The 14,743-nt window shown below is 48.1% G+C and overlaps 1 protein-coding gene across 2 annotated transcripts in view; it reads right to left on the bottom strand.

Moving 5' to 3' along the window:
- The window catches only part of NTF3 (neurotrophin 3), a 76,668-nt gene that overhangs the window by 7,661 nt on the left and 54,264 nt on the right, over window positions 1-14,743 (bottom strand). The window lies entirely within an intron of this gene.

Here is a 14,743-nt window from a genome sequence, read left to right on the forward strand (position 1 = left end):
TCTCATAGACCGTAGCTCACCAGACTCCTCTGTCCATGGGACTTTCCAGGCAAGAAGACTGGAGTGGGTTGCCATGCCTTCTTCCAAGGGATCTTCCCAACCCAGGGACTGAACCCGTGTCTCTTACGAACTCCTGCATTGGCAGGTGGGTTCCTTACCACTAGTGCCATGTGTTGCAACTGTAGTGAGTGAATTTGTAGCCTGGGCACTGGGAGCACCAAACACAAAAATGCCCCGGGTCGGGTACTGACACTGCATCTATCATCTTGGTAATAACCCCTCGGAGGTAGGTACTAATGATGGGGAAAAAACGAGGCATGCAGAGGTTTAATAATTAGCTAACAAGCAGCAGAGCTCAGATGGGATGGCCGTCTGGCTCTGCAGCAGAGGCCCTGTGCTGTCTCTCTGTCTGTCTGTCTGTCCTGGCTCTCACACCTTCCAGAGGATGCTCAGGTTCCAAGTCTGGAGTCAGGACAACTCAATCTGGCCAGCTGATCACCTCTCCAAGAAGCTTCCAGGCAGCTCTCCGCAGAGTTTCCAGGGGTTTGAGGCCACCGCTCCTGTTTCCTCCTGCCAGACTCCCTAGCAAAGTGTTCCCCAGGGAACGAAACAAAACCCGGCCTCCTCCCATCTCTCCTGCAGGTGCCTGTCGCATGCTTTGCATCGTGGGGCGTGAATGTACCACCTCAGACCCTGGGTTTGGTCCCAGTGTTGGAACTCCGGGTGTGACTTACACAGAAGGCCCAGAGGCTCTGTTCTGGCTTTCCTTGGGCAGGAGGCATGAGATCAAAGGTGGAAATGCTTTTTAATGTGCCAAGTATTGAATATGCGAATTCAAGAGGTTTCATTACATCCAGGGTAGCCACATCTGTCTGGGATGAGAGTGCTTTCTGGCTGGGGTGAACCAGCTCACTGGCCAGCTGCGGCCAGAAGGACCTCATTCCCTGGAGACTTGTTGCAGCGATGACCCAGTCTCTGACGAATGCCAAGGGCTCCAAAGACCACATCCTGCCAGATAATCCTTATATCTTGTTCAGGGAGTGGAAGAGGAGAGAGGTGGGAAGGCGAGAAATTTAAAGCCGAATGACAAAAGGGAAAGGAATGTGGTGGAAATATTAAACTAAGGCCTTTCTATAAAAGGACCGGCTAGGCTCATTCCCCTATCTTAATTGCAAAATTAATTCAAATTGGCTTTGTTCTGAACACGGGTCCCAAGGCCTCAAAATGAGTCGGCTGGGACCACATGAAGGTGTTCTGACCCCTGACAAGGCTGGGAGCTGGGAGAGAGAGGTCCCAGCGGAGCCTCCGCTGGGGATCAGTCTGGTTTGGCTTAATCTCTTTATTAATGATCCGGAAGCAGGAGAGAGGAAAAAGTGGCAGATTAATTAAAAAGCACAGATGACGCGTAGGGGGAAGGCGCTACAAACACGGGTGAGGACAAACCCATTACTCCCCAGTTCCCCGAGGGGCTGGCGACCTGGAAGGAGCGGGATGAGATTAGCCTGGAAACGCTTAGGTTAACTCGCTGGGGGCGAGATGAATCCAAAACCAACAGAGAGGGAAACACTTGTGGAAGGATGGAGGCAAGGAGCGACTTAGGGTGGCTGGAAGGATTGGATGAGAAATGAACTCATGAGTACAGGCCGGGCGGGTGTCTGGGGCCCCATTTCCCCGATGGCTCCACATGTGTCCCTCAGACCCACCTCGCTTACTCTTAGCACATCTCCGAGGGTGGCCACTCTGACCACTCCCTGTCTTAGGAAGCATGTGTGTGCGTTTTCAGTCATGTTCAACTCCTTGCGACTCTACGGACTGCAGCCTACTAGGCTTCTCTGTCCATGGGATTCTCCAGGCAAGAATATTGGAGTGGGTTGCTGTACCCTCCTCCAGGGCATCTTCCTGACCCAGGGATCGAACCGCATATCCTGTGTCCCCTGCATTGCAGGCAGATTCTTTGCCTGTGAGCCATTGGGCAAAAATACATAAATCTAGCTCTAGAGAGGGTAAGAAACGGAGCTGAGGTCAGAGAACTAGTTCACGACTCTCAGCGAAGATGCTGGCGAGCATGGTCTAAATTCCCCCCAAACCAAAAAGACTCACCTCTCTGCTATATTTGGTGAGACTACATGTGACACCCCTGATACCTGGGTAGGTGTGCATCACACAGTCTCAATACAGTGTGACAGCAGAGGCAGGGAGATGGATTCCTACCCAGTTCTTTAAAAGCGGCTCATTCTGCATACCTGGAGGCAGAAATGCCAACCTGCTCCTATATTCTTGCCTGGAGAATATCATGAACAGAGGAGCATGGTGGGCTACAGTCTGTGGGGTTGTTGAGTGACTTTGAGCATGCAGTCTGCATAGCTCCTCTTATTGAAACATCCTGAACCCAGGTCCTGAAACCCATTGGCACAGACAACCCTTGGCCAGTATCTAAAGGAAGACAAGGTCCTCAGATTGCAAGGGATACTGGCTTCCTGGTGGAAATGAGACATGCGATCAGCAGGGAAGGAGTGTTCTAGGATGAGGGAAGATGAAATAGAGACCTGAGAAGGGTGACACCTCCCCCAGAAAGGAATTGCTGAAACCAGTCCCTCTTGGAGGCCAGAAAGTGAGGACTTGTGGTGGTTTAGTTGCTAAGTCGTGTCTGACTCTTTGCACCCCCATGGACTGTAGCCTGCCAGGCTCCTCTATCCATGGGATTTTGCAGGCAAGAATACTGGAGTGGGTTTCCATTTCCTTCTCCAGGGGATCTTCCACACCCAGGGACTGAACCTGGGTCTCCTGCATTGCAGGCAGATTCTTTACCAACTGAGCCACCAGGGAAGCCTGTAAGTGAAGACTGGAGACCCCTGAATGGGATGAGGAACCAACCTCCCCCAAAAGCAAGCTAAACACCCTGAGCTGGAAGTCAGTCGAGAGCTGGGAATTGCTTTGGCACAGCTACTGGAAGAGGAATTATACATCATTCAAAGCACTCCCTCCTTGGGCCCCAAGGCCATGAGAGACGGAAGGTATGGCACATGTCATAACAAAGCACACTGCCGCGCTGAGAGGAAGGTAGTGTGGTTACTCCCCGGGCAGGGAACCCTCTGGCTTGGCCCCGTCTTGGCAGAGAAATCTGAAAGGAGCCTGGGATGCCGACACAAGCCCCAGGAAGCCTAGATTCACTTTATCCTTTACATTCTACCAACTCTCATGTCATGGCCAGAGGGTGAGCATGGAAAGATGTGCAGAGAACGTCTGAATCAATCCAGCTACTGGCCATAATGGTGATTATAGTAAATTTTGTTCTCTTTGTTCTGGGCATTAATACTCATCTGCCACTGAGCTCAGAAATGTGTGTGCATGGGCTTGTGTGTGTGTGCACACGCACACGCACACGCACACACACACACACACACACCACACACACTGTAGCTTCCCAAGATAGGATAAGTTACAGTCGAGTTATTTCCAAATTCCTGTATCCTTTCATATGCTGAGACATCTTGATTTCAGTTTCATTTTCTGCATCTGGGTTAACTCCATTTTTCCAAGTGAGGAAATACACAAGGGGAGGTTGCTTCCGTTAAACAGACAGTTGGGGGTACGGCTGGCGTGAAACTCTTAGCATCAGAGAGTAATCACCCCAAGCAAGTGAAACTTCCTGTTCTAGACATTCGCCTTGTGTCTGAGCTGGGTTTCTGTGTCAAGCATACGCATAACACACCCAGCTGTAAGTTAACTGTATTGGAAGGCTTCTGACTATCAGTCTTTAATCATTATAATCATGATGATGATCAATTATCTACTTTGTCTAACCAGCCAAGGATGGGTCTCAAAATGGCAGGATTAAGGACATTGGCTTCATCTGGAGAGCTGGGAAGGAAGGGAAATCCTGAGGCAGGACTCCCCTTCGCCCTCCGGATGCCTCTTCCAAACCAAGACCACAGCTGGCTTGGAAGGCCCAGACCTATGACCACACTGCAAGAGCAGCGGCAGCAAGGCCGGGGTCAACCCAAACCATCATGGTTTGGCCCCATGAGGACTTGGCCACAGTGAGTGTGGTCAGAGGGTAGACTGTTTCCTCCAGGCTTGGCAATGGGGCTCGTGTCAAATACAACGCCCGGCCCACAGCCAATCTCCATTCAGGAGGATGAAGGACTTGCACGTGGTCCTTGTCTGTCTTTGGTCTGGATGCCTGTTCTAGGAAACCGCGCTGTCTGGGGACTTGGAGGGCCAAGGCCTCCTTCCACGCTGCTGGGCGTCCCTTCCACGGCTCGCCCGGCCACCATCATTCACCTGAATTTCCTGCCAGGTCCAGAAACCAGGACAGGAGAGGTGCGTGCATGGAGGTTTTGTGAGGCTCTCTGTGCCCACTTGTTAAGGGAGGCTGGGATGAACACACAGAAGAAAATCCTTCACCCAAACCCAGGTGTGTGGCAGGCACTTCACGAACGTTATGATCCAGTCCCAAACTGTCGACCAACTCAGGTTCTGGGCAGCTGGTCAAGACCAGAAACCAATCCAGAGCTTGACCTCTGAAAGCAGTTTTGGCACCAACACTTTGGACCCAACGCTGTCTTTCAACACGAACACAGTCCTCATAATTGCTCATAAACAGCTAGTATTTACTGAGCCCCACCATATGCTGGGGACTTTGAGAGACACTACATGGATTATCTTAATTCATCTTCACAGATACAATGATCAACCTCAATTGTCAGGTCAGGAAACAGGTTCAGACAGATTAAGTTGTTGTTTCTGAGATCACATATCAACCGAGAGGTGGAGCCAGAATGCAGAGCCCTGGGTGACCCTCACACTGTATTTTTAGCCAGTACTGCAGACCACCTCCAAACTCGTTCCACAGAGGCTAAGGCACCTGCCACTTGCTTGCAGGGAGCAAGGTGGGGAGCCCCATGCTGGTACCCTAATGCTTCTTTCCTTATTCAGAGAAAGAGACCTCCAAGATAGGTCCTCTGAAATGCAAGGGGTCATTACCCCGTCTAAGGCTGCTGCTGCTGCTAAGTCACTTCAGTTGTGTCCGACTCTGTGTGACCCCATAGACAGCAGCCCACCAGGCTCCCCCATCCCTGGGATTCCCCAGGCAAGAACACTGGAGTGGGTTGCCATTTCCTTCTCCAATGCATGAAAGTGAAAAGTGAAAGTGAAGTCGCTCAGTCGTGTCCAATTCTTAGTGACCCCATGGACTGCAGCCTACCAGGCTCCTCCGTCCATGGGATTTTCCAGGCAAGAGTACTGGAGTGGGGTGCCATTGCAAGAAGCATATCTGTACAATGCCAGGCTGGTGGGCTCATTTATTTGTGCTTTTAGTTTCCCCAAATATTACATATTCCTTTCCTCCATCCTTACTGGACGGTAAAGAAAACCAAGAACCCAGGGATTTTTTTTTTTTTAATTTGCTGGATTTTGGAAGACAAGACAGATTTCTGATTATTTGGTTTTCATAGATTTTAGTGTATTGACAAGGAGAAGTGAAATATTGTGGACTCAGGACTTCCCTGCTGGTCCAGTGGTGAAGACGTCACCTTCCAGTGTAGGGGGTATGAGTTCGATCCCTGGCTGGGAAGCTAAGATCCCACATGCCTTGAGGCCGGAAAACCAAACCATAATGCAGAAGCAATGTTGTAACAAATTCAATCAAGATTTTAAAAATGGACCACATCAAAAAAAATCTAAAAAAAAATATGGACCCTTGCTTGGCACTCTTTATGAATAAAAAACAACTCTGCCCCTGACCAGCTTTGTGGCTACTGAGGAGCCCATAGTCACTGCTCATCCCAGGGTCTCAATTCCTAACATGCTTTTTCCATAGGGCTGATGCTGGTATTTTGGGCAGGACAGTTAGTTCTTCATTGTTCGGTTCTGTCTCTCACCCATGAAGCTCTGCCCCCCACCTACTAAATGTCAATCATGTCCCCCAGACGTGGTGACAACCCAAAAAAAAAGCTCTCACACTTTCCCAAATACCATCTGGGGAGGCCTTATCCCTCCTGGTTAAGAATCACATAACAGAATGCTGGTGGACTAAAGTGGTCCTCAGCCATTTTTGACCTTTTTAGAATGTGATAAAAAATGAAAGAAACTGTCCCCTAAAAAAATACATGTGCACAAACAGGAGACAGTTTGCATAAAAAATTCCAGGCAGTTGACAGGCTCCGCAAAGCTAATCCAGAGACCCACAGATCCTAGGTGAAGAATTCTTGAACTAAAGAGTTTTTCAAAGCTTCTAATACCCTGTGCTTCTTGGTCCTTCTGTCAGCCCTGAGCCATTTCTTCACCTGCTTTGACTAAGCATCCTCAGTACTGGTCTCATTTTCTGGTCCTTCCTGTTTCTCTGTGTCCTTTTAAAGCTACCGAGCCAAGCACTGGCATCCTCATTTACCAGCATCTCACATAATGTGAAGGTTATAGCAGGAAAACAACCTGCCCCATATGCAGTGATAAATTAGTGAAGGAGTCAGAACCAGAGCCAACTCTCTAGAGGCCCAGAGCCGTGCTGCCTGTCTGGAACAAACCAGAAAAGTAAATATAAGGATACTCAGAGGGAAAACTGCCAACAAGGTGTGAGCACCAGCAGGACTTCCTCTGGGAGGCACAGGGGAATCGGGATCAGTGCAACATATGAAATGCCACACTGTGAGATGGCTGGAGCCCTTGCAGCCTGACTGAGCCCAAGAGATAGCCCATAATGTAGAACCCTTCCCCCTTTCTTACATAGATCTACGTAGCATCAGCACGATTGTCTAGTGACATCCGCATGCCTCAAGAGCTTTGGGATTTCATGCTGCTTCCCTTCCATCTCTGAGCCTGCCAGCACTCTGGATGACTTCACCTCCAACCTGATGGCTCTTCTGTCCTTTTCTATCCTTCTGGTTTCCTGATTTCCAAGGTTAGGCTGTAAGTGGCCAAGTGGCTTCTGTCTGCTCTTGGGGCTCCAAGCCACCATGGGGGTCACTGACCGTCAAGGAGACCCACCCATGCTAGAGACCCACCCTCCCCTACCATGGTCTTCCAGCCAGTCTCGCCGAGGCACTCAGTCATCTTGCAGGTGGACTGGCCTTGGTGGTCCATGCCAAGCCATCAGTCAACCTGTCAAGGCCACCTGACACAGAAGATTCTCCCAACCCAGCTCTAATCAAATCCCTGACCCATGACATCATAAGAAATGATACATGGTGAGTTTTTTTTTTTTTTTTTAATGCTGTCAGGCTTAGGGTGGGTTGTTACACAGTGAAAGATGATGGGAAAAGTACAGAGGACAAGAGGTGTCACCTTTTAGTGTCACTGATGACACTTCATTGTTTGCTCAGAAGCATCTGAGAACATTCCTGGAGGACAGATCTAAACCGGAGCTCTAGGATCATAACCTGAACCACGAAGAACAGGGCAATCCCCACCAAACAGGCGAGCAGTCAGGCAGCTGAGGCTCTGACTGCAAAGGGGCGATGCAGAGCCAGCGGGCTCTTCCATAAAGTGAGGGAATCAGGATAAATCTTGGCAGGGCCTGTGCTCTGCCCACCCTTGGGGGCTGAGACAAGGCTCTGGGCTCCCTGCTCTCTGTCTGGTCCCCGTGGACACAGAGGGTGGGAGATGGCTCTGGGGTCCTACTGACCCCCTGCATGTAGGGAGGAAGGCATATGGCCCCAGGGGCTCTCTGGGGTCCCCAGGAATTAGAAACATGTAAGGACAGGCCAGGGAGCCCGGGAGACAGAAAAGAGAAACTCTGGGTCAAGTTTGCATTTCTCATTATTCCTCCAACCCTTCTCAAATTCCTTTTGTTTAGAAACCTCCTTGAGTTTCGGAAGGCAGCCCCTCCCCCATCCCACCCTGGAAAAGCCTAGGAGCTTTCCCCCAGCCTGTAACCCTTCTGGATAACACGTTCCATATGTCGGTCACTCTCCGCAGGAGACGCACGCTCCCTTTCCCGGTCACCTCCTCTGTGGTCCCCCCTCAAGTCTCTCCCTCAATAGCACAAGAAGCAGTGAGGGTTTCCATCGGATTGGAGCCCGTGGAATCAGGGCGTTCCTGCCACTTTGCCTCCCGGTGCCCGGGGAGCGCCTGCCTTGGCCCCAGCCCACCACCACCGACAGCTGCAGGAGACCCTTCTTTAAAGCGCCAGGGCCAACTGAACTGCGCTGACCCAGCTCACCACGTTACTGGCTGAGCACAAGGCACACAGCCCCTATTGTTCTCCTCTCTCACCCACCCGCCCCTCCTCCTGTGGCTACCCACCATGGTGAAGGCTGAAGATTTTTCCAACACAACTTCCAATGCTTTGGTCAGGGATACACGAGCAGACCTTCCATCTCTCCTCCCTTGACCTCTACCCCACGCCCCCGTCCCCCTCCTCTGCATCTTATGTGGACTGAGCTTGAAAAATGCAATGCACAGCTTCACACTAGTTTTGCTGGATTTCCCAAAAGACCCAAGAAGATAGGTTTTTGCTGCTCTGGAGGGGTTGAGTTGGAAGGACTGAAGATGACCATGAATAGGTCCGGGGACAGAACTGTGTGGAGCGCCTCTTCCTCAAAAGCACAATTATACTTAAAGGCTCCAGGTGTCCATGGGTGCTCAAGAGAGCAAACAGAGGCTGCCGTGAGGCAGGCAGTGAGGCAGCCCTTTAATCCAACCAACACAGACAGGAGAAGTGGGCAAAGCGTGCATCAAGAAGCTGAAGGTGTTTCAAGACAGACACAGGTGGCAGGCAGAGAAACTGGGGACATGGCAGAGCCATCATTCTGTTAAAGAAGGAAGGATGCTACATGGAGTACGGACTATACACGCCAAGGACTGCAGTTCAGAACTTACATCCTACCATTTGTAGCTTTTTGAGTAGAGGTGAAGTTAGGAAAATTATAAAGAGAGGGTATTGCTGTTTTAATGGGGTTCCCAGGTGGTGCCAGTGGTAAAGAAGCCTCCTGCCAAGGCAGGAGACATGAGAGAGGAGGATTCAATCTCTGGGTGGGGAAGATCCCCTGGGAGAGGGCATGGCAACCTCTTCTCTTGGAGAATCCCATGGACAGAGGAGCCTGGTGGGCTACAGTCCGTGTGATTGCAAAGAATCAGACAGGACTGAAGCGACTTAGCACACATTGCTATTTTAAAGCTGAGAAATTGAGGGCATAAGAGGAGGTAAGCAATGGGTTCTAAGCTATCAGAGCCGGAACCAGAAACCTGCTCTCTGACTCCTGATCCTACAGTCTCGAAAAGATAACCCTCTCTATTCTCAAAGTCTTGAAGAATCCACAAGACAGAGCACATGCCTATAGTTGTCCAGGAAGTAGAAAACCTCCATTTCTTTAAAAAAAAATGAACGTTATTTTTGGCTGTGCTGGGTCTTTGCCGCTGCACACCAGGCTTTCTCTGGTTGCAGCCAGCAGGGGTTACTCTCTGGTTGCTGTGTGCAGGCTTCTCTGGTTTCGGAGCACAGGCTCTAGAGTGCAGGCTCAGTGGCTGTGGCTCACGGGCTTAGCCGCTCTGCGGCATGTAGAATCTTCTCGGATCAGGGACTGAACTCATGGCCCCTGCATTGGCAGGAGGATTCTTAACCACTGGACCATCAGGGAAGTCCGAGCTCCTCCATTTCTCGGCAAACTTGAAGAGAATCCCTATACCTACAAAATGCTCACTGTACTTTGCTGCCTCTGATGCACCCATTCACACAAAGTGGATTATTTCCCAAGTGGGGCCATTTCTAAGTGCAGGAGCATCATTGTGTGGGGGAGAGGGGCTGGGCTGGTCCTTGGCTCAAGTTCTCCACCTATGTTTCTCTAAGCCTCCCTCAGTCTCCCTCTTCCCCCATTCCCAGCTCCGTTTCATGAGGATTTATTGTACTCTGGAGATCAAACAACTGGCTAAGCAAAAGTGTTTGTTAAAAACAATCTTTCTCAACAATACCTGCATTAAGAAAATGACAACAATCAAGAAGGAAAACATGTCTGAAGATGGGCTTGGATGATACACGAGGCTAATGAGACACCCGAACGAACGTAATTGGAGGATCTGACTTCAAAAGCTCCAATTATGCTTGATGGGCTTGGCAAGGAACCCTGCAATTTGGTGCTAATGAATGGATTAACAGAGAGGGGAAGTTGGAACCCAAGAATGTGTAGGAATGTGAGTCCTAACCCTGTGCTGGGCATACAGTAGAAGGGCCACCGAGGACCTGATGAGCTGAAGTGGGAGAACGTTAGGGCTTTATGACAGGAGGTCATTCCTGGCCAAGGCATCAGCTCTTCTGCCTCTGGATCAATCTGCAAAGCATTACAGGCCTTCTACTTTGGGGAGATCTATTTTGGTTTACTAGAAAGAATGTTCTAGTGAGTTTCCAGGCATGCAATAGAAATGACTAGCTTAACTGGATTTCATAGAGAGGATTGCAAAACAGTTCTTTCCAGACCTGAGGCTCTGGAAGGCAAACCATGAAGGCAAAACACTCCACAACTGTTGGGAACACTGGTGGGGCCATGGTAATGTGTGGGAGCAGAGAGTGACCTCCACCCTGAAGTAGGTGAGTCATATGGTGGGGAGATGGAAATGGCTGCAGACTCTGGTCAAACTGAAGGGTCTGGAAATACACTGGCGCTGATTCAGAACGTGGAACTTTTGATCCTACAACATGATACGTTTGAATTCCCCTTGGTGATGTTAATAACACAGTTGGCTAGTGCCACACTGACAGAATTTATGAAGCAAGGACTCATCCAAGAACAGGAAGGAATGACCTCAGTTTGTACCCTACTTGCGCCTCTGAAAAGGCTGAGTGTAAATCACATTTCTGTGAATTGAATTATATGTTAAAGATACTAGGAGGGTTTGCAACAAAAAAATCATATTGTGAATTCCTATGGAAAGCAGTAAATAACTACTTTCTCATCAAATATGTATACATACACACACATATATTTCACTACTTTTAGCTTGAAGCAAAGTGCATCTTTAAATGTAGAGCAAATATGCTGTAAATATGCTACAATTCCACAATGAACACGTGTGCTTTGAAATATAATTCTTCACCAAGGGAATAAGACTTATTCTTTGATTAGATCTTCAATTATCTGGGTGCCCTGTTAACATGCACGATTCCCTATGGCTTATTCTTTAGGAAACTAGAAACTGGGAAGAAAAGAGGCAGGAGAATTTTCTGCTGGAACTTCCCATATTTTCCACTCTTGTGCTTTAAACAATATCAACCTAAGTGCCCCTAAGAAAAACTATGACAAACCTAGACAATGTATTAAAAAGCAGAGCCATCACTTTGCTGACAAAGGTGTGTCTAGTCAAAGCCATGGTTTTTCCAGTAGTCACGCATGGATGTGAGAGTTGGACCATAAAGAAGGCTGAGTGCTGAAGAATTGATGCTTTCGGACTGTGGTGTTGGGAGAAGACTCTTGAGAATCCCTTGGATAGCAATGAGATCAAACCAGTCAATCCTAAAGAAAATCAACCCTGAATATTCACTGGAAGGACTGATGCTGAAGCTGAAGCCCCAGTACTTTGGCCACCTGATGTGAAGAGCTAACACATTGGAAAAGACCCTGATGGTGGGAAAGACTGAGGGCAGGAGGAAAAGGGGGTGACAGAGGATGAGATGGTTGGATGGCATCACTGACTTAATGGGGGTGAGTTTGAGCAAACTCTGGGAGATGATGAAGGACAGGGAAGCCTGGCGTGCTTCAGTCTATCGGGTCACAAAGAGTTAGACACAACTTAGTGACTGAACAATTGCCCAAAATAAATGACACTTCTGTCTTCTTCTCAAAGATCCCAATAATGAAAGGAATGCAAGGAAAAGAAAGCAAGCAGAAATCACACACTATGTACACACTGAAGGCTCAAGAATAATTATATCAATAAGGATGATAGCTAGCCTCACTGAGCATTGGCTCCTGCCTCAAACTGCGCTGAGACTGGATTCTGTACAATCTGATTTAATTCTGCGATAACCGAGGCAGGTCCCATAGTCAACAGTGTTTATCTGGAACCTTGTATATTACTCCATATTACCTAACACTCTCAATGGGTCTGTGACAGTACCCGTGATTAAACAAGGTGGTATTTCTGTTGCAAAATTATAAATACTCACTTAAAGGAAATAAAGATGATGTCAACTCAGGTCATATTTTGCAGCCAAATGAATCTGCTGAAACCTTAAGAAAGGACTCTGGGTTTTCAGAGCTTGGTGGGTTTGGGAAATGTAAAGAGACTGAGGGCATGCATTATTCTCCCTATTTGGTAAATAAAGATACTGTGCTGGGCTCATTCATGTCTGACTCTTTGTGATCCCATGGACTGCAGCCCAGCAGGCTCCTAGTCCATGGAATTTTCCAGGCAAAAATACTGGAATAGGTTTTTTGCCATGCTCTCCTTCAGGGGATCTTCCTGACCCAAAGATCGAACCTCTATCTCTTGCGTTTCCTTCAGTGGCAGGCAGATTCTCTACCACTGAGCCACCTGGGAAGCCCTAAATAAAGAAACAGGGCCCCAGAGAAAACAACTTGCCTGAGATCACACCATAGACATACTAGAGCTGGGATTTAAAGCCAGGTGTGTCTGACACCACAACCCACTTCTCAAACACCACACCATTTTCTGGGTGATGTTTCCCATCAAAGAGACCAAGAGAAAGCAGAGACCAAATTAATCCATGATTGCATACACTCTTTCTATGTTTAAAGAATTTTTTCCTTGAATAAATTTCCCTAGAGAGATTCTTTTCCCATGTTATAAAAGTCCTAAGAGCATATTAGAGAACATTCTAAAAATACAAAAATACATACAGAAACCTATCACTTCCCACAAATATCATGATAGAATATTCAAACCACTCTCTTCTAAAAACATGCAAAATTTTTCTATGCATCACGAAGTTGAGAGTACTGAATGTACATTGTTCTTCAGCTTTCTTAATCTTATAATCTAAGCATTCTATCATCATATTAAAATTCTACGTAAACAAAGTTTTGATGGCTGCATAATATTCCATTCTAGGAATGTGACACAATTCACTGGATTATATCTTCTTTGTAGGAAGTTTATAATCTCCAAGTCTCCATTCTCATACATCCATGGAGAAGGAAATGGCGACCCACTCCAGTATTCTTGCCTGGGAAACTCCATGGACAGTGGAGTCTGCTGGGCTATAGTCTATAGGGTCGCAAAGAGCTGGACATGACTGAATCAACTAAGGATGCATGCATTCTCATAAATGGGACTTCCCAGGTGGCATTAGTGGTGAAGAAACTGCCTGCCACGCAGGCAGTTATAAGAGACTTGGGTTCAATCTCTGTGTCAGGAAGATTCCCCTGGAGGAGGGCATGGCAACCCACCCCAGTATTCTTGCCTGGAGAATCCCATGGACAGAGAAGCCTGGAGGGCTACAGTCTGTGGGGTCTTCAAAAGACACGACTGAAGCAACTTAGCACACACACACCCTCTCATAAATAATGCTTCAATATACGTCTTCCTGCATAGGGCTGACCGTGGGTCTGAGTTTTACCATGTTCCTCTGCTTCAGTCCCTCTCCTCCTCCCTCTCTGGTAACATCTGCCCTGCACATCCTCAACCTCAGGTCAATCAAGCATCTATTTCTCCAGCCGTCATTTAGGCTGGGGGGAAAGGGGAAAGGCGGCTTGGGCACTCTTTGGTGCTGAGCAAATTTATGTTCTCAGGTTTAGCTTAGCCCTTGCTATAGATCAGGTTTGTTGCTATTCTTCCTGCATCAGGTCTTCTGTTCCTCACAACAGCTCTTTCAAAACTGCATTTATCCAGATATACCAGAATTTGAAAGGATGCCTGCGCCCCAATGCTCATTGCAGCACTATTGACAATAGTCAGGAAGCAACCTAAATGTCCATCGGCAGAGGAATGGACAAAGAAGATGCTGTGCATACACGCAAGGGAGTATTACTCAGCCATAAAAAGGAACACATCTGAGTCAGTTTTAATGAGGTAGATGAACCTCAAGCCTATTACACGGAGTGAAGAAAGCCGGAAAGAGAAAGACAAATATTGTATAATACCATTTATATGTGGAATCTGGAAGAATGTACAGATGAACTTATCTGCAGAGCAGAAATAGAGACACAGACGTAGAGAACAAACATGGATACCAAGGGGGGAAGGTGGGATAGGATGAATCCGGAGATCTGGATTGACAGAGATACATTGTGATACTGTGTATAAAAGAGATACCTAATGAGAACCTACTGTGTAGCTCAGGGAACCCTACTCGGTGCTCTGTGGTGACCTAAATGGAAAGGAAATCCAAAAAAGAGGGGATACGTGTATATATACGACTGATTCACTCTGCTGCACAGCAGACACTGACACAGCACTGCAAAGCAACTGTACCTCCAAAAAAATTAACTGAAAAAAGCGAATTTATGTTTTGAAGTCTTGAGCACAGGAAAGCTTCGGATAGGAACCCCTCACTCTGCACCCCCCAGGTCTCCCTGTATTCTTGCCTGGAGAATTCCACGGACTGTAGAGTCCACGGGGTCACAAAGAGTCCGACGTGACTGAGCGACTTTCACTTTCACTTTTCATCTCCCTGAATGCACACAGCTGAAGTGACCAGTCAACTTTCTCCAGTGAAAAGGGACACTATTCATCATTTGCTTGGAGTAATTGTGGCTCTGCAGGCCTTCCCTGGGTCAACCAGGACCCGTGCTCACCCTGAGTCCAGCTACAATTTCCTCTGGGTGTCTGAGTGCTCCTTGTCACATTTCCTCTC

This window comes from Bos indicus, chromosome 5 (genome assembly GCF_029378745.1).
Source record: "Bos indicus isolate NIAB-ARS_2022 breed Sahiwal x Tharparkar chromosome 5, NIAB-ARS_B.indTharparkar_mat_pri_1.0, whole genome shotgun sequence".
NCBI lineage: Eukaryota > Metazoa > Chordata > Mammalia > Artiodactyla > Bovidae > Bos > Bos indicus.